The sequence below is a fragment of the Opisthocomus hoazin genome, chromosome Z, assembly GCF_030867145.1.
Source record: "Opisthocomus hoazin isolate bOpiHoa1 chromosome Z, bOpiHoa1.hap1, whole genome shotgun sequence".
Taxonomy (NCBI): domain Eukaryota; kingdom Metazoa; phylum Chordata; class Aves; order Opisthocomiformes; family Opisthocomidae; genus Opisthocomus; species Opisthocomus hoazin.
Window position 1 is genome coordinate 20,926,118 of NC_134454.1, and position 21,436 is coordinate 20,947,553.

Here is a 21,436-nt window from a genome sequence, read left to right on the forward strand (position 1 = left end):
TTTAAGAATAGTTTCTTCACAGTATTAAGACTGTTAAATTTCATTTACAGCCCTCCCTGTTTTCTTACCTTTTCCCCTTTACTATACAGAGAAAACTTTTTCACATTAGTGTTCAGATATGCAGGTGTTTTTCCTTACTGTAAATATTCTAAGTTGTTATATTTTATAGTTTTGGTAACCATACAATTCCCTCCCTGCATGCTCACATAATTCTCCTTCAAACTGCTGCAGAACAAGCCAAATTAATATCTAGACTAGAAGGCCAAGAAACGTAATACACAAAAGGCTGCAAATCATCATGACCTAATGGTGAAGCAGCAGAATCAAGATCCTTAACTAGTGTTCCTACTGACAGCCACAACTTCAGTCAACCCTCATATACCATTCCAGTGTCCCAGACAATCTTAAACGTTCCCAAATATTCTTTGTCCCGCTCACCCTGAATATATGAGTATACACACACACACACACACACACATATAACCTGGATTTGGAGGTACAAACTGAGTCACTCAAAGTCAATGAAGGCCTCCTTTTGACCTCAAAACATCTGAATTAGTTCAGGAACAATCTAACACATCACCTACTGAAATTTAAGAGCAAGAGTATTCCCATTCATTTCAGCAATAGTATTGGTGCCATAAAGTTAAACGGGTGTCAAAACATTTTGTTCCTTTAGCATCACTCTAACAGTCTAATCACTGTGCAACCAAGGGAATCTCATGTCTATGCATTAACAGTTTAAAAGAACAACCCACAAACACATACAGACAAGCATATATTTTACAAACATCAGGCCTGGTTCTTCAACACAACATTGCTTACTTTGCAGCTGCTAATAAATCGTTCAGAAAACAAAAAATGAGAAAAACATTTTGGTAGATTTTCAAACATGGAATCTAGTCTTCCTTTTCAAAACAAAATATACTACTTTATTTTAATGTGATTTAATGCTAGTACCATCTGTCAGGTTTCTAAAATCACAATTTTTTCTGCATGCTGTTATGTTTGAAAAACCTGTGCTTTTCATGCATGCTTTCAGTCTGCATATTTCATCTGCCGAAGTTTACATTTCTCATCCTCATTTGTGTTGTGATCATGTTTAGAAATCTTCTGGCATTTGTATCTAAGTATGCACTGACAAAATACAAAGCCCAAAAGTGCTTGCCCTAACCAATACAATGACCTAATTAGTCTTCACAATCCATGTAAAATCCTATAATTCTGTAATCAGAATATGGCTTCCTTAAATTTACACTGATTCTACCAGTAGCTAAACATGAGACCCACACAAAAATATCGTCTCTTCAGAGATGTAAAGCAGAAGTGTGCATACTAGGTTTGCAGTGATAAGCAGTAAGTTGCTGATAGTCAAAAAGGTATTTAATTGTTGCTAGCTCACAGGAGGTACTTTGAGGAGAGATTTACACCATGAACTGTGAGAACAACTTACTACTTAGTAAAAAAGAGCAACTTCTGTCTAAACAGAAGGATTCACTCTTACTTGCTCTACCTTTGACTACAAACAACTGTTTTTTCTGGTTAGGGAGAGTATTTCCAAATCACTATAGCAATGTCTGGTGGTCCCAAGACCCATGAGAATCTATTAGTCCTTTTGTTGAATATTCTGAAGGCAATTTGGAAAAAAAGCATTACCATGGACAATCCATTATGTCCCCACTCACAGGCTGAAACAGCTGGCGTCCACAAATACATATACACTTCTAGATATGGACACATAACATATCCCTACAACCCTTGTAAATTAAAGGTATATAAACTGATTCCTAAAGGTTTGCTTCTTCAGTTTATTTTACGCTTCAATGACTAAGAGCAGTGTTCATCTGAAACTCAAGTGACACCAGATGATTGAGTTTGCATGATTTAAGAGTTCTTCTTCAACTATGGCTGAAAAACCATACGAAAAGAAGCCCCAGGAAATAGATACCAAAATAATTACTTTAAAAACAAACAAATGAACAAACTTGTTCAGAGGCATAGTTGTTTATCTTAATTATTTAAGTTATTGGGTTGAAAAATGCGAACTGCACTTCTTTCAGTTTGAGATCTACTTAGAGCAAGACAGTCAGTGACAAATGCATGAAGCAATAGTGGTGTCAGTTCACACAACAGAATAGCAAAAATGTCAGCAATACCAATTCAAACAGCAATTGTTAAAATACCTGAAATATTTAACTATCATTAATGTCAGCATTTTTACTGTTGTATGTGGTTGATAATCAGTGTTTAAGGCACAAAAAGGTCTAAATTCCTGGTTGCTCATTACCTGATACAATGTTGGCATGGGTCAGGGTAAGTAATTCCAGAATGCATGAGGACTGTCTATCATATTTTCAATTGTTCCTTTAATATCCCGTGGCCCCAGCAACAGACGCTGGTTTGTCAAGCATACCTGTACTTCAGCCCGTACAAAGAAGATTGCCACAAACAACGAACCATATGTAAACATTTCAGCATCCTTCCCAGTCAACAGTACTCATTCAGAGCGCTGCATTTCTTACCACACTGCCTTCAGATGAAGTTAAATGGTAATATCAATATTCTCTGTATTTCTCTTAACTACTGCTACAGTGGGATCCACATCTACACTTGGCAACCATCTGACAACAAGAAACGCTACTGAGAGGTTAAGAAATGGACTGTAAGATCTCATCCTCTGCAGTAATATTGGAAATATTGCCGTCTGGGGAACAAAACATCTGTGGCAGTGACTTTCAGAGGAAGATGAGCCCTTCCTAACCTTTAGAAAAGAAACTTAAAAGATGCTTTTGTTGTAGCCTTTCCTTCGGGATCATAAGGGTCAAGTAAGGCACTGCTTTTCACCTACACACAATGAAAACCACAACTCCTGAGACGGTGTTACTAAACACAGACAACATTGATGACAGCGTTTTTCCAGTTTGTGTCTTTTCCTTTTCAAGAGGATGAAATTAGCTCTCTGCTGCAGAGAGTGCAACACTCAGCAAGCACCGACCCTGACGGACGACGGGCCGTCCTGCCATCCCTCGCTGGGAACCAAGCGCAGGCTGCGCAGTCGCGGGGCGCAGCTGGCCAGGCCCGGGAAGCAGGCAGCAGAGCCGCAGGGCCCGTCCTTCCCAGGGACGGTTACAGCCGGTTCCGGACGGCTCCACCACGCATCAAACCTACCCACCCTGTGCCAAAACCGAACCAACCAGAGGAACTCGCAGTGTCTCTGCAAAAGCATATTTAAGAAAGGGCAGTAACTGCCAGGGAAGAGAGAGACACAGAAGCAAAGAGGAGAGGCTCGAGCTGGGGCAGACATGATGCCGGAGCAGAGGAGAGAGACACCAGGGCAGGAGAGTTGCTGGAGAAGAAAGAGGCACAAGAGGAAATGCCTGAGCTGGACTACAGCAAAGAGATGTCCAAGCAGGGCTGCGGCAAACTGATGCCCGAGAAGGACTGGAGCAAGGAGATGTGAGCAGGGCACCAGGTAAGGTATGCTCAAGCTGGGACAGACACAGACAGCTTCGAGGGGACAGCAGTCCATGGAGGAACCCACGCTGGAGCAGCTCAGCAAAAAACACGGAGGGATAAAACAAGAAAAGAAACCACTAGGCACTGACCCCAGCCACCTGTGCCACCTGTCACCTCACCAAAGGCACGGGCTGTGACGTGCGCAGAGGGGACTGGAGGACAAAACAGGGGCGTGCGAGGGAGGTGTCTGGAGACAAGCCAAGGTGCATTTGTCTAAGTGTTTCTTTTATTGCTCATCTTTATTTCTCAATACTGGAGTCAATAGTAGGTTAATTGGCAATTAACTAGATTCTATTAAATTCCTCAACTCAAAACTATTTTGTTGCCCGCCACACATACTCATTTAAATTTCCTTGTGCAGAAGTACCTCCAAAGCACTATTACTGTCTATGCCTCACAGATGGGTCTGGGGCTTTACTCTGTATTTCTTAGTCTACAGTTAACCACGCTGAGAGAAAAACACTGCTCTGGCATACCCAAGCCCACCCTGTATTTGGACACTGTCAGAGTGCCCTGGATACTCTCATAGTCACACTCTTCTGCATCCACTAGTTCACTGAATTTCAGATTTAACTACAGATTTTAACAAACAGATTTGAGACATAATAATTCTGGGCATGTTTTTAATGTAACATAGAAATCTGGGAAAACAATTTGTCCAACTTAGGCGTGGGTATATGCAATCATGGGTTATTCTTTGTTCTAGTTCCACACAAAACAGAGATGTCCCAGATGATCACATGACAAACAGTTCTCTGTCAGTGACAAAAAGACCAAGCAGGTGGCTTTTGTAGACGTAAAGAGGACCCATAACATGTCCCTCCACTTAGACGTAGCCAAAAATCTCAGACTAGAACACTTGATGATAACATCGCAAATGACAACTGGAAACACCTGTATTTGATAAAATTTTAGTATTATTTTCTTTCTGAAAGCATAAATCTACTATAATAATGATAACAAGTAAAAATTTCAGTATTGGTTGGGAAATATCCAGATCATCTCAGCAAAAAATTGGCCCGGGTGATTAGGACACCAAGAATATTTTTTTTTCCTGTAGTCTGTGAAGCCGAGGGATGAAGTCATTCAAAATGCAAACCTTTGGCTGCCCCTTGGATGTAAGTGTAATATCTGATAGTGCTTAAGAAGCTGGGAAGAGTAACATAATCAAAGAAAAATTCATTCTAAATCCAAGATAAAGTATTCTGTAAAGATCAATAAAAAATAGCCCCATACAATATCATAATTTCTCAATACTATGGTGTATATAATTTGTACTTTCTTTACAAAACTTCTGCCTGGTTAACTTTATTTGCTAAAATTTCCTGAAGTAATATGACTGTAAAAATTATAATTTAAAAATTCTAATTTTAGTATTAATTAAAAAATCACAAAACTTCATGACAACACCAAGCGCACTAAGTGAATGAACAAAAAATAAAAATGAAGTATATTTAGTCACCAGTATGCACAGCTGCCAGAATCTAATATAGATGTGGCAGCATATAAACTGTGAAATGCCAGTAAACTGTGTCAATTATTCTGGTATGTTTGTTTATTGCTGCTTCAGGATATCACAGAACAGATTCTTTTGGTAAGCTATGTCCATGTAATGTAAGTGTACACAGCTTGCCCAGCTAAAAAGCCTTCCAGGAACTACCAATTTGTGAATGATTTCTTCTGTGTCCAACTACAGTTATAGCTACTAACCAAATGCAAAGAACTTGGACATTAAGATGTTTGCTTTTTATTTTAAAAAAAACATTTCATAAAATTTTTTGAGGTTTTGAGTATATGGAAAGCCTTTTCCTAAACCATTTTATTCAAATTAAGGGCTGTAATTAAAAAGTTGAATCACCAGTCTCAACATGTTTTGAGACAAGCGGAGATCTCTGGTACAATTAAATGAATTAGTTACTTCAAGGCACACTCCTACTTCCAACATAAATGTGAGAATGCTTACTTCAAAATTAGAGAGAAGCATCCTACCCTAAGCGAAATTAAACTCAGAGACTACATGCTAAGGCTTATCTGGGACTAGATCTGCACACCCAGTTACTGTCATCTTCAGGGTAGCTGTCTGAATAGGACGCACAGATGTACCAACCACAACACCCTTATTTCCGAGTCACACAAGTAAGAGTAGTGAAGACAAGATAATTCTGTTCAGACTGAAAAAAGATACAGAGCACTACTACTTTGGGAAAAAAAAAAAAGAATACAAGCATACTAAAGAAAAAAAAGAAAATATAATAAAAAAATAGGCAACAAATATGAAAACAATGTACTTTATTCAAATGCCACTCCCATTTTCTTTTCTCAAGTGATACGAAGAAGCGTGCTAACACTATTCAAGTAAAATATTGAAGGTAGCACTTCCATCAAATGAACCACAGTATATTCTCTGGATTTAGTCACATTACACTAGCAGGAACAGTTATGAACTGATGATAAAGGTAACATCAATTTTAACTCTAAAAGTATATAGACTTCTTTGGCACAACAATTTTAAGATTTTCTAAATGTATACAGACATCTTTGGCACTCTCCTGCACAGAAGCAAATCATTTCCCACTGTCTGTAAAAGGTTTAGGGCTTACTCTGTACCCTCACATTAGCGTGACTGTGGTTGAAAATGAATACACGAACAGCACAATTTTTAGATGACAAAGGAAAATAGACTGAACAGCTGATAAAGAATAAATTCTGGAAAAGACAGTTAATATCATTTAGAATATGTTAATAACTTTTTCCTGTTGTGGTCCACCACTTGACTCCCTTACAGGAATACTTCACTTTCTAGAAATTACCAGATTTTAACACTTAGAATTATTAAAATAGCTGCATTTCATTTTTATATAGTACAAAGCATGGTATTTCAACTAGTATTTCAGTAACTCCTACTTCAGATGTACTTTTTTTTTAATAAAAACATCCAGTCCTGACAGAATGACTTCATACAATCAATACTCCACGATATATTTAATTGTTGATTAGCTCATTGTTTATAAGTATTACCGTACAGGACTGGAAAACTAAAATGACTCCATCACTTATTCACAGAGGCAATCTTTTTGTTCGAACAGGCAATACTTTAAAGAGTTATTTCAAATGATAGTGTTCCAAGTACAAGCAGAAAGTCTGGATAGCTGGAGGGCACCCTAACCAGTTTTTGCTGACTACCTCATCCCTGCCTCTAAAATTATCACATGAGTGAATTGCATAGTTTCACCTTGCAGGGAGAGCAATTAATTTGCCTACTCCTCTCCCACTGGAGACAGAACACCAGCCTCCCACATTTCAGACAAATACACAGCACAGAGCAATTTTTCCCATGCTGATTTAAACAATAATAGTTGGATTACATTTAATTGCAGATTTCCTCCAACCATGCTAAACCATCCCCCTACTAATCCCAATGTTAGAAGAAATGCATACAGGAGAAATGAAGTAGGTGAAAACAGAAGTGCAAAGTATTTATTTAATTTTTAAAATGCTGCTATTCTGCTTCAATATTGAAAAAATCATTTCATTCCATATATTTAACATCACTATGTATCATGAGAGAGATTTTTAATGATCATTCTTCATATATCCTGATATTTTCTCAACAGAAGTGTCAAACAATGCACTAGTGACAAATTCCCCATGCTGTGCCCCTTCAGCCCTTGGAGTTTAACTCCTCTCACATTACAGTATTTATTGAATTTCCAAGCCAAACGGTGTTCTGCTCCATAAAATTCTGACAAGTGGACTCTGCCAAGCTAATAACGGCTTCATTCTGCTGAAATAAACTTATTTCACTGCGGCAAACAAAATGACATGACCTGGAAAGGTTATTTTTAACTGGGTAATGACTCAATTCAAACCTAGCCTCTCTCACTAGATTCCTGAATACTGTTAAGACAAATTTCTTAAATGTAAATATGTCCTAACACCAGTTTTCTTCTCTATTGCACTCTCTGGACATGGCTGTGGCAAGTATTTTCAGGTGTGTGTTGTTTGATTTTCTTATTCAATAGTTCAGTAAACTTGTTAAACAATGCCTAGTGAGAATACGTCAGTGGAGTGACCCAGCAAGCTGCAAAACTCATAAAAGGAGCTTGTGTTTTTCCCTGTTCTTTTTTCCCCTCATTTTAACATTTAGACATTTGTCTATTTCTTTGACAAAGTTACAATAAAATTGCCTTAATATACAATTTTGAGAAGTACTGCTTCGAGACGCATTATTTGATGTTTTTCTAACTCTCCACTCTTAACCTTACACTAATTTTGACAACACTGCCATTACAGTGGTGTGGGGAATAAAGGATCAGAGGACTAATTTGACCTTCCAGAAAGGCTAGGTCTTCTACATATATTTCAAGTTCTTCACAATGGTCATTCAGTTAGTGAGTGCTAGTCAGACAGTATTGATGAAACGCCTTTTTCAAGCTACCTATATTCTGCAACTAATACTATGTATTTTCTGCAGCCTACACCCACAGACTAACCATCAGCTTCAGGTCAGATCTACATCAAGTTTCAAAATGACTGGAGATCATGAGAGAACCTTTGTAACAGCTGGAATCTTGTACAAACATGCTGCACCCTCCCTGGTCCATCTTCTGAGCGCTAGTAAAAAAGACAATCCTTGAACGCAAACAGCCAGGCTCCTTATGAAGCAGTTCACTAAACAACTGGCAGAACTCCTACTGCAAACAAAAGCAGCAGAATAACGCTCATTCACCAAAAATATGAGTTTCAGAGAATAAAAGAAAAAAAGAAGAAAAACAAAAAAACAAAAGAGGAAACCGCAAGAGTGAAAGAAGGAACACTGTCATTCTGCAAAGTAACGTGGCACGGTCTGTACTTTATCAACAGTACTGTTGAAGGAGTAAAAATTTTGAAATGGTCCCTGAAATTACTTAACATTAAGCTAGCAAAATGCAAATGGCTGTATTTATCAGGTAAATGATCTTATTTCTTCCTTATATCTTTCTTTTTTTTAATAAATGCATGAAGTCATCCAAAACACAGAACAACTAGAAAGTTTCTCACCAGACTGCTGAAGTCTCAAATCTAGCAACCCCTTATCCTTAAACCTTGCCACAAAAGTGGCTAACAGTACCCTGGGCTGCATTGGGAGGAATGCTGCCAGCTGGTCAAGAGAGGTGATTCTTCCCGTCTCTCAGCCATAGATTTTATACCCATCTGTCTTCTGAGAGTGGAAGACACAAATTCATTTATATGCCTTTTTTTTTTTTTTCTGGGAAATACTGTACTTCTCACATATCAGAGACTATCAGGAATACTCATTTCTGACATCACGTTAACTTCTTCTTAGACATTTATTTTTAAGTTTTTCAATGTTTAGTTTCTCTTTGGAATGTCCAGCTCTTGGAGTTGAGTGGACAAGCTCCAGTTCCCACTTAAATATGTATTTTTAGGGTTTTTTTTGTGACAGCAAGAAAGCAGAACAAGTATATTAACTATCACAGAATATTGTAATCACCAGTTTGAAAACAGCCACCCACTAAGGTTTAATGAGAAACAATGATATTGCTATGACACTATTTCCTAGTTTGTTACCCTGCAGCACAAGCTGCCGTTCTTTATTGATGCTGATTTGAAGCAGATCTGAGAGCACTTAGATACCTTGATTACTCTTTCACAAGATGAATGGCAAGAGCATGTTATTTACTACTTGACTGATTGAACTTACCCAGACTTTTAGCAAAAAGCCTGATTTTACTAATCATCTGTGTCTATCCCTACTATTTTTATTGGTCGTAAGAGACTGAGAAAAGGTAGCCAAATTGTGTATCCATGTTTTCAATCATACATTTCAATTCTGTGTCACTAACCACAGAATCACAAAATGGTTGAGGTTGGAAGGGACCTCTGGAAGTCATTTGGTCAAACACCCCTGCTCAAGCAGGGCCACCTAGAATTGGCTGTCCAGGACCATGTCCAGACAGCTTTTGAGTATCTGCAAGGATGGAGACTTTAAGCTCAACATGAGCTGGCAATGTGCGCTTGCAGACCAGAAAGCCAACCATACCCTGGGCTGCATCAAGAGAAGCGTGGCCAGAAGGTCGAGGGAAGTGATTCTGCCCCTTTACTCCGCTCTCGTGAGACCCCACCTGGAGTGCTGCATCCAGCTCTGGAGCCTCCAACGTAAGAAGGACATGGAAGTGTTAGAGCGGGTCCAGAGGAGGGCCACGAAGATGATCAGAGGGCTGGAGCACCTCTCCTGTGAGGACAGGCTGAGGGAGTTGGGCTTGTTCAGCCTGGAGAAGAGAAGGCTCCAGGGTGACCTTATAGCAGCCTTCCAGTACCTGAACGGGGCCTGCAGGAAGGACGAAGAGGGACTTTTCACAAGGGTGTGTAGTGATAAGACAAGGGGGAATGGCTCTAAACTAAAAGAGGGCAGGTTTAGATTAGATATTAGGAAGAAATTCTTCATCATGAGGGTGGTGAAACACTGGCACAGGTTGCCCAGAGAAGCTGTGGCTGCCCCCTCCCTGGAAGTGTTCAAGGTCCAGTTGGATGGAGCTCTGAGCAACCTGGTCTAGTGGAAGATGTCCCTGCTCATGGTAGGGGCGTTGGAACCAGATGATCTTTAAGGTCCCTTCCAGCCCTTACCATTCTATGATTCTATGATTCTGTGATTCACTGCCTCCCTGGGCAACCTGCACCAGCGCTCAGTCACCCTCACAAAAAAAAAATACTTCCTGATGTTCTGATGGAACCTCTACTGCTTTACTTGATGACCAAAGAAAGGACAATAGACAATGGGTGTAAGTGGAGCAGTAGTCACAGTTACCTACTGTTCTGTTGCTGGACACCACTGAAAACAGCGTGGCCCCATTCTCTTTGCAACTTCGCATCAGATAATTATACACATGGAGAAGATCGCCCAAGCCTTCTCTTCACCAGACTAAACAGTCCCAGATCTCTGTGTCTTTCCATCGAGGAGAGGTGTCCCTTCTCTGAACTCTTTCCAGTATGTCCATGTCTCTCCTGTACTGGGGAGCTCAGAACTGAACACAGTACTCCAAGTGTGGCCTCCAGTCCTGGTAGTCACAGCTGGCTGTACAGCAGACTACTGCCCGCTTCAGTAGAGGAACACTCACAAGCACCAGACTGCCTTGCAGTCTGAATAGCAGTCTTAACAAGACTTCCGTGTATTGTTACATCTGGTATTCAGAGTTCAGAGATACCTTTCCACACTATCAAGTTCTGAAAGAAAAGAGGAATCATTTTAAGGTCAGGAAGAGAAACAATCCAGTTCAAAGCTCTGTAAAGTGCACTAGAAACAACAGCAAGTATGGTTTACAAATGATTCACTAAGAGACATTTGTTTTAAAATTTTCTGTATTCTGGGAACAATTTTGCTTTTTTTAATATAGGTAAAGTGATAAATGGTAACAACTTCATAAAAATTAGCTTGAATTGTACTTATCATAAACACTGAAGTTGTTTGCAGTGTAGAAGCATTTGAAGCGGAACTCATATTTAAAATCACGCATGTGACAGAACCCAAATTTATACAGCATACCCTTGAGAGCTTTCTCACAGGTGCTTAACAGAGAAAGGTTGGCAGAACCTTTATCTTTCTATTAAATCAATCTCTGTTTTTTAATAACTAAGATTAAGTGAGATTTATTTGTGCCATGTTTATTTCCCTGCTGAAAGACGTTTCCCTAGAAGCAAACAAACTACTAAAGTTCTCTCTGTTTTGTAAGCACTATTGCTTTAAATATATTTGTAGGACATTTTCATTTTTTAGCATTCGGAAACTGCAAAGGGCATTTAGTTGCATGCAAGACAAACTTTGAGAAGAGGGCACAAAGCCATTTTACTGAAATTGAATGGATGACCTAAAACTGAGGACAGTTTCCCAGTGAGATTAGGAAAATAGCAGCATACTTTTTTTGTTTTGGTTTGGTTTGGTTTAAATGCCATCCCCTCTTAAAAGTTACAAGCTTACAAATCACATTAGCTATCTTAAATCAGGTTATACTTAATGCAAACGTTAGGGACTTCATAGAGGGACTTTTTGTTTAATGGCAAGAGATTCCAGTGTCTCTTGTAACTGATTTTTCCCCAGCTATTGTTTATTTATCTTGTATTCATGATTCCTTTAATAAAATTAACAGAAGATATTTAGAATGGAATTGCTAAGTAGACATACTAAAAACAAACTAGACACTGAGTCACTGAGGTCTACTTATCTGTAAAATCCCCTTATGTTCATATAATTTACTGTAAACTGCTATTAATAAAGTATATTGTTAAGAAAATACTAGAAAATTTAAATTGACAGATGGCTAAACAGTCTTTCCGTACCAGCTACATGTCTTTGATATTCAAAGATCTCAAAAGATAAAGTGCTTGTCTGTGTGAAAATTCACAGTATTTTACCAGAATGACAGAAAAAATAACTTAAGAAATATTTTTTTAGAAAACCTAAACCAACCCATAAAAAGCAACAAACAGATCTACTCACACAATTGAGACCAAATGCATAAAGGAAAAATTTACACAAAATCAATCCAAGCCAGAATGCCCTAATAATGTTGTTACTGAACACATAAGAGAGAGATCGTACGCAAATTACAGAGTGTACATATAGTTTAATAGACGTTATGGCAATAAATTAAAACAATACAATTTTGTTTTGCAAAGAAAGAAGTAGCATAAAACAACATATGAAAAGTTACATACACTTGATAAGATCCCAGTAAAATTTCACAAGAAATACACCTTTAAGTTCAATACTAAAAATAAGCAGGCAAATTAGCAGTCAGTAAAATAAACGCAGAAGCATCATGAGCAGCTCTGTAGAGACAAATTTATGGAGGAAGATCACAGAGCTAAATATTGGCATGCTGCTTACGCATTGGATAAGTGACAATTAAAAGAACATGTAATAGTCTGCAAATATTTGAAGACCATAAGGAAACTGAAATGCAAGAAACAAAAGAGAAGAAATTCAGTGATTATCAGGAGAACATTCTGGAAATAAAACATATCATCAAGGGAAGAGGCCTTCTAAACAATACACAGAAAATCTCTCAAGTTTGGGTATTTGAAAATACTGTATACCAACAGAAGAAGGTATGGTGGAAAACAACCACAAGACAATGAGGATGAAGACCAGCATAGTTGATTTTTTTTTCTCTTTTTCCCCCACAAATAAAGCAGAGTGTAATGCAAATTGCCATCATTAGGGTTACTGCCTCCTTTGAAATAGCCTATCATTCTCACAGTGCTGGTTTTTAGCAAGTCAGCTAATTTTGCCCTTCTTCAAAGAAAACACATTTCATGCCTTTAAAAATACAACTCAGTTCCAACTCTGTACTGTTTCAATAGTGCGTATCACCAACTCTAAAGCTTTTTTCCAAAAATAATAGGTAGAGTAAGTCTTTAGGGGAAGTGAATGACCAAAAGAAGAAAAACCTCATTTTGTATATGCAAAAAAGTTCAAGAGCTCAATGAAAGCACAGGAAGAGATTCACACGACTCGTGCAGGGCTATGGCGTTGTATATTTAGAAGAAAGGAACTGGAGACTAAAGCAAATCTCAGAGATCACTTTTTCTTGGAAAGGGGAAAAATTGATGGAAGGGTCAACAAAGCCATGCCAGCACAGTGGTGCAACTGGAGTGTTAGAGAGAAAAAAGATGAAATCCAATAGATGCTTATGTACCTGGATCCAGCTTAAGCACACACACAGTCCCAGGGATCAAGTGCTTTAAATTCCTCCTATGTTTTACACAATCAGGCCTGTATGGAAAGATCAAAAATGAGCAAGCAGAAGGCCTCCTGAAAGAGGCTTTAACAAGCTCAACTTTGTCTACCATGATTTTGTTTTTCTTTAACATTTTCAGCCTTTGCCTTTTTGACTTAGCCACAAATCATCACGTAAGGTATTGGAAAACTTGACAGACAAAAAAAAAAAAAAAAAAGCAGGGAGTGGAGAGAAATGAAAAATTCTGGTGACTAGAACATGTTTGCTTTAATGTGACAGTAGTTATGACCACAAATACCAGCATTACACATTTTTCCTAAATCAACTGAATTACTAGTTTTCAGCTTTATTTCTCCTGGCAACATGCACACATGCTGCAACAAGCATTTGAAAGGGTACAGTTTCAGGTGCCAGAACAGAGCTTCTTCAGTCCCTGACTTAGCTACTGCCCTGAAAATTTTAAAGCAGCTCATCTTAAAAATTCTTCCCCACTAACCCAAACAGCAAAGCTCAGGAAAACAGAACACCCAGAAGATGGTACAAGATCCCCAAAACACATACAAAAACACAAAAAATTTAACAGCATTGCAACCCGCTAAATAGGAGGTTGCCAGGTTAGAGAAAGTGAGATAGTGAGATGTATTCACATGAGAACTTTTACTAACACATGTGCTGTACTGAAAAATCATGGAGAAATGTAATACAGAAGAAGTGTAGAGAATTCACAGACTGATACGGATGAGAAAACAAACCAGGGTAAAAACCAAAGCTGGTCTCTCACCAGAGCAGCATTTATTTCAGCTGATGTTTCTTTTAACACAGCAAAAATTCCACTATTCCTCTCTAAGCAGAACTATAGTTCTGGCCCTTTTTGAAGAGGGTAAACAAACCCAAAAGCTAAAGCACCAACAACTCACCCATCAAAGCTAAAAATCTTCAGAAAACTTTTTTGATGGCAAACTGCAGAGTGCACACTGGGCACAAATCTTGCTTTCTAGTACCTGCATCATCAAAAGTCTCAAAAATCAGCTGAGTTTGCAGTTCTGAACTAGGAATAAACAGCATAAACTTCACATGATAGCAGGAGGGTCCTAAAGACTGAGTGAAGCATGGAAGAAAGGTCATTCAGCTTGCAAACCCAGGTTTCCACTACAGAGAGGGACCAGCAGGTGCTCAAAGCTAGATGTGCAACACGGTCTCAACCCAGATGCGCATCTGGATTAGGAGTTTGGATGTACTACTATTTTCCCAGATCAGTATTGCTACTGACACAAGAGCTGATCCATCTAGCTGAAAATTACCAAATTTACAATGCAGTAGTGACAAGGGACATGTTTCTGTTTCATTTTGTTTTTCTTTAACTAAGAGCAGTGACTGAGTGCTACAGCTGTTTTCATTTGACAAGCAAGTAGGATGTGCCCCATATGTGAGATTCATGCTCTCAAGTTAACCGCACTTTGTCTAAAAAAAGAAACATCTCTGTGATAGATCAGCTGCCTTCTGTTTCTTCCATTTCCATTCATCTACCAATGTCCTGAAGAATCGGCCTTTCATTCATTCAGTGCCAGATGTGTCATACAACTACCAGTTAAAAGTTAAGGATGATTCACTGAGCCTATATAAATTCAGGCAGAACATCTTTACATGCAGAGTAACCCACTGCCAAGTGTCCTAATCCCTTGCTGCTTTCCTGTGCTATGTGGTGCATTTCCTGCCCTCTCCCTTTCTCATTCCACATGGGAGACTTTACTTCCATGCAGAGATCGAAACTGTCAAACAGTGTTTACTTAAGGTTGTTCTACAAAAAATGTGATAGGACTTTTCCTCCAACACACAACTTGGATGAAACGGAGAAACTACTTCTGAGATCTTTTCACGCTTTCTTAACTCGATACTCAAAAGCAAAAATGCATAAAATATAATTCAACAAAACGTACAGGCATTTGACTACAGATGTGCAATGGCCTCCCATGCCATGTAAACCAAGCACTCTATGTTACATACGTCAAACAAAACAAAGCCGTAAGTAAACCTGCAACAATACCAAAAGCCATAAAAATTAAATTGTCAAAATTAAATGTTTCAGAAAATTTATGCACTGTCCCGAGGTATTCAGAACCTACTACACAAATAGTGATATATATAATGATGGCGATTCAATGCGGATAATCCCTTCAATGATTTCTAGATGGGGGAAAGTATATGCTGCATACCAAAATATTCTAAACATTGATAAATACATTACTACGCAATGCACTTGGAAGCTGTCACACATATAAACATAATCCTGCACAGCAACACATTGAAGTAACAGAAAAATACATGCTGTTCACAGCAACCATGCTTTTCCCCCCCAAAAAAAGCTGGAGCTGATCTAAATCACAACAGAGACACAAAGAAAGGGGCAGAAAAGGTTATCAAGATCCTCTGAACAGGCACAGGAGAACAGAAGTCAAAGATGATGCACGAAGCTATCAAAAAGGCAGCACTCCTGAAAATACACTTTTCTTTCTTGCCCTGGTTTATCCCTTTGATTATCGATAGTTCTTACTTAATAAAGGCAGCGATCTCCCTTTCGCATGAACCATTCTTCTTCCCTTCCTTCTGCTTTGTTAGTAAAAACCACACGACAGCTTTCCCACCATGACAGGACAAAGCAAGAGGGCAGGTAAGATAAACAAAAATCATGTATAATCAAGAATTTACTAAAAGACATTAAAATCTGGGTCTAATACACTCTCAGAAATCGTTCTTCCTGAGCCACTGGCCACAGAAAATTAATGATTAGTAGCATAACAGTCACACCAAGAGCAGGAAAACCAGTTCAGGGATATGAACCTATGAAGATCTAACAGTGAAAATCCTTGCTATGAAATGAAATTTGGCATCTATACGATTACACCCCAGCAGGCAATCAATTGGCCTGAATGCATTCCAGTCATTGACTACCTAACTTTGTTAAGAAACTACATCAGAAGTGGTGACAGAATCATTCCCTATTAATTAGATAGACAAGCAAACAGTGACAGCAAATAATTTTTCATAAAGCCATTAGCAAATTATGTCTACGCAAACCAGTAAGTAAAAGCTTCTAATTCTATGATCTAATAGATTGATACTGTCTCCTCAATGGAAAAGGTGTAAGTCCCATAATTTATGATACCTGACACAAGAATGGAAAGGGATTAGAAAAATCTAATGTAAGCAACAAGATTATGACTGTTACTAGTTAATCTCATCAGATGATAGCAGCGCTGAGTTCAGGCTGTTGGGTGGAGGAATGCAGAAGCTCTCTTCTGTGCTACACCTGCCTTCTTCAGAAACCCAGACTTTGTTCTTCTGACAGCTTTAATAACGGCCAAGTATCTGCCCTTGGCTTTGTACAACGGAAGGGGTCAGCAGTGGTACCTCCTCAGCAGACCAATCTCTTAATTACAAATTTATATGCATGTTTTAAAAACAATCAGCTCAAATTTGTGCTCTCTTCCTCTACTGTACAGTTCTTGCATTGTTACAGAGAATTTGTAGTAGATCATGTTTGTTAGTAGTAAACTGTTGTAGTTTTGTGGCTCTTCTCAATGTCAGCAAGACCAATTCTTTGAAGTCTGCAGAAGCAAGATTTTCTTTCATAAAAGTAGGGCTAAAAATACAATCCACCTAATTTGCCTTTTATCTGCATAATATTAAATGCATTTTTAACAGGGTGATACCGTCAGGACTTACAAAGGCACTGCACTGCAGCGCAGCAGGCATTCTACAGAGCTGAACACAGGCACTTCTGTTTCCCCTTCCACCTTCTGCCCAAGTAAACAGAAAGTCTCACTATACTTCAGGCGACAATACAAGACAACCTAGAACTTTTCCTGCATATTGGCTAGACTTCATGTGATCTAGAATACAGTATTTTGTGCCTAGACCTTTCTGAACATAAGTCCATCTTCCTTGAGTGCAGCTCAATTAACATTATAGCTATACTTCTTCAGACTGTTACATATCTTAATAAAGACTTCCTTTCAATTTTGTATCTTCATTAACTTTAACAAGAGAAAAAAAAAATGGTCCTTTAAAATCTCAATTTAAAATCTGTAATTCTAAAAATTCTTTTAGCTAAAGTGAGTGGCAAAATCATCTCTCAAAAGATCACAAAAGGAAAAATCAAGGCCTATCATAATGGGCTCTTAATTCAGTACTGATGCATATGCACTAATACACATTCCAAAATTACATTAACTGTGACACCCACGATGCCTAATTCAAACTATACAGCAGTGACTGTATTCATGGAATGAGAAGTTATTTGAGATTTCATGTTACCCCTGTATTTCTGTCAAGAATTCATGCTTTATTTACTACAAACCACTCAAACTCTTTCCTGAGTACCTGAATTACCCGTTTCCTCAGGAGTACTCAATATTGCCATGTGGTACCAATTCACAAGCACCTATGTCATAGGCAATCACATCATTCTAATTTTACACAACAGGAACTGAGAAAATCAGCTGGGTCAAGTTCTGGAAGATCAGGGCCTAAAAAGGTGTATATGCTGATGAACAAAGTATACTGAAAAAGTTAGAAGAGGTCAAACATTCATGTTCAGACTTCTGACGGATGAGGATTTAGGAGATTAGCCTGGAGTCAGGTTACAAACCTGGAGGAAATCTGGTATGTTGCTGAATCCAGTAACACTTGCTAGTTTAGGAATAAAACAATGCAGGAAGGGAAGAACGGTTTATCACTTGTTTTGCCTCAGGTATGGCTTTCTCTTAATCCTAATGTTATGTTCACTGCTGGGCGCAATAAAGTCTAATACTCCAGGATAAGGATTAGTTGGGAAGCGTGAAAACAGCTTGTATTTTGTGATAATCTGGGTAGGTGTCTCCAGGCTAATATTAGCCTATTATCACTAAAGTTGTATATTAAAAATCTCAATTATTGATCTTCTTACTGGAACATGAAAACCACAGACGATGAGGAAATGCAGGCAAGAAGGGTAGCGGTGGGGGCAAGACAGGGTAGCTGTGGCAATGTTGATCACCAGTAGACTCCTGTTAATATGGAAAGAAAGGTTGGTATTGGAACAGGGGGTAAACTAGTTAGGTCCGTTGGTTGATCCTGCAAAGCCTTATAGCTTGGGATAAGGGCAAGGGTTGGAAGAGAGAATCTGTCTCTCCCATTTCGCCTGCAAGAACTCCACAGAACTAAAGCTTCTTCATTTAGTTATCCTTTCAGTATTTTTATTTTTTATTTCTAGGTTGTGGGCTTGCAACAGTTGTTTTCTTGACATATCTAAAAATCTAAATATACTACTCAAAAGATATATTTAGCTCTTATACTTTGATATCCAATAGAAGACTACTATAAAAATCATACACTATTTCAGTGTTTGATAAAATCAAATTCAAAGGTTTTTAAATAAATATTTCTCTGTATCCACTTCTCTTCACAGTTCTTGTAAACAACTGCTCATGATTTTTCCCCTTTCCGCTTCAGCACACATACTGTTTCAGAAACTGCTGACAAGCTGCTCTTTCATTTGGACCAACCTACAGCCTGCTTGAATTAGCAGGAAGTTTTCCATTGACATCATGGAATGTGAATACTAGCAACAACCTGTTAACATGAAACTGGTGTTCAAACCCAGGTTCTCAATATACTGAAAGACTTGCAAGAGGCCAAAATAGAGGAGAATATAAGAAATATATTACAATTTGTGTAAACATGGATTATGGAAGCACAAGAAATCATCAGCTTTTTAGTGTTTCTAATGACTTGTAAAACTTCTTTTTTCTCTCCCGGTAACCTAATTCAGGTTTAGCTACTTACATTCTTATAGATCCATCTTTCTTTAGGATCATTTAGTGCTGTCATATGGTAGTTGGAAAGCACCACTAACAATAAATTTTAGTACAGAATATGAATTTGTATTTCTATAATGCAAATACAGCTCATGTAATGGTTAAAATCTAAAAATATCATCAAAGGAATGAGCTTAAATAAAGACAAATTAATTTATCCAAGTAAAAACTCCATAAAGAGTTAAAACAAAGTTGTACACCATAGTTAGTATCAGGGTATTACTAGCAGCTTAAATTAGAGGTAGCTCCCATCCTAACATCAAGTACTTTATGTCCATTATTTTGACTCACACATCTGAAATCTTGAATGTCATTTGAGATGGCCAATGAACACAAAATTAGGGGTGAAAAAAGTCTTAAAATTGTAATTTTATAGGATCACATGTAAAAATTTAAGGATTATAAAATATTGAAGAGATAGCTAAATTATTCTTCTGCAATCATTAACTTCACATTTCTTTTTCAGAATGTGAAGTCATTTGATAACAGGCATCTTGGAAACAGGCATTTGGAATACTACTGGAAAACATGGCAAATGTCACTTTGTTAAAATTGAAAAGTGCTAACCAAGTCGCTATATTTATTTTATACTACATTTCTCTACAACTGCAAAGTAAGTGTACTTTAATAGAGACTCTGTATCAAATGGAATTACAACCATAATTCTGTCACAAAATCAAGCTGCAACTAAAATGACAAAAATGCTTTTGTTAAAAGAATATTTGCTGACACTAAACAGATTTTTCAAGATTCAAATTCTGTCTCTGCCCATTTACACTGCAGTTTGTTTGATGATAAGAACCACAGCACCTAACCAGTAGCTACTAATGAACATCATAATCACTATAATCAAACAAACAAAGCAACCACAAATTAGGAAAGAATTACACTACCATTCAGAAAGTACTACTATGTTCTAAATGAGTAATTGTATTGGGAGATTGTAAATGAACTTGAGGTTGCCCTGAAAGGACGATTTTTTTTTCTTTATTATGGTGCCTGTAAAATCACTGTTTGATCCTAGGGATATTACAGAAATAGTTTCCTATTTGCTGCAGGCCCTAATTTTACCAAATGTATTTAATCCACAGCCTACTTCATGTGGTCCATCTCACTGCTAAAAGGAAGGGGAAAATCTGGTTTACTAACGCTCAAGTTCTATTTTTTTCTATATGCTAATTTATTTCAAAGGAACAGCCTGCCAACTGATGTCAGAAAAAAATAATGCAATAGTCACTTAGCTCAAATCATACAAAGAATTACCCTATAAATGCATTTATTTGCACTGACTTTTTCATCATGACGTTACAATAGACGTACAGTATAGTACCAGCATAAAACCAAAGGAACAACTTGCTGTAGGTGCACAGTTTGGGCTTAGAAACTTGTAGTTATTTCAACTGAAAAATTAGATGTTGTCATATTAATTTACTTCTAAATGTATTTTTGCTATTGGCAAGTTATGTAGTATTGTCAACAGTGGATACTGGAGCAAAAGGAAGTATTTCTGGTTTATACCTCAGGCTGGTGCCACACTTTACTCCTAAAGGAGTTTGTCTGTCTGTTCTAAAGAAAAGTAAGGAAGCTTGTTATGTTTCAAAACATTATTTTCCCATAAGTACTTTATAAGATCACTTCTACTTAACAGAAAAGTGGTTTTACTGAAGGATTATTTTGGGGAGTGAGATAGCAGAAATAGGACAGAAGGTGGGTGAGAAGGGAACAACATAAGTATCACCAAATAAATTCTAATAGATCTGCTCTTTTACATTCACGAAATTCAACCAGATAGAAAGGTATAGTCAGTGAGCAGAACAACTAAAGATTTAATCTTGTAAGAGGATCTATTTCAAATGTGCCAATGTTTGTTTTATTATCAGCTGTAATCTGCTAATTTGTTATGACAGGTGTAAATCACAAGCTAAGACATCCTTATTAAAACAACAGTTGTGGGCCTTAACTGTTCACGAGGAATATCAAGGTTATTGTCCAGCTCAAATAGAAAAAGAGAGCTTCCAGAAACAGATGTCAAAACAGATAAGCACAGATTTGACATGCACTTGTAGAACTATCACCTGCTATCAGTGCTGCAATGAAAGCTTTATGGTGAGAATGTCAACGATTTAATCGTGCTCTGCGTTCCAAATACAACCCCATCAAATATGATAGACCTATGTCTTTCTGCCACGCAGTAGGTATTTACTGCTGTGATGTTACTTGTATAATGCTCTGACTAATAACTGTGCAGATAATTTTCTTTCTGCATAGGTATATCCATATTCCTTCTAAGGACATAACCATAAAATTTTCCAGTGAAAGTATACATTT

General features: G+C 37.8%; 1 protein-coding gene across 39 annotated transcripts in view; it reads right to left on the reverse strand.

Annotated features, from left to right (window-relative positions):
- The window catches only part of PTPRD (protein tyrosine phosphatase receptor type D), a 1,391,241-nt gene that overhangs the window by 335,778 nt on the left and 1,034,027 nt on the right, over positions 1-21,436 (reverse strand). The window contains exon 1 of one of the 39 annotated variants that reach the window (XM_075446995.1): positions 13,212-13,263. The exons of the other annotated variants lie outside the window; for them this stretch is intronic. The gene's annotated coding sequence lies outside the window, so the exon portion shown is untranslated. Of the gene's footprint in view, positions 1-13,211; positions 13,264-21,436 lie in introns of those variants that run through there. 39 annotated transcript variants of the gene reach the window in all.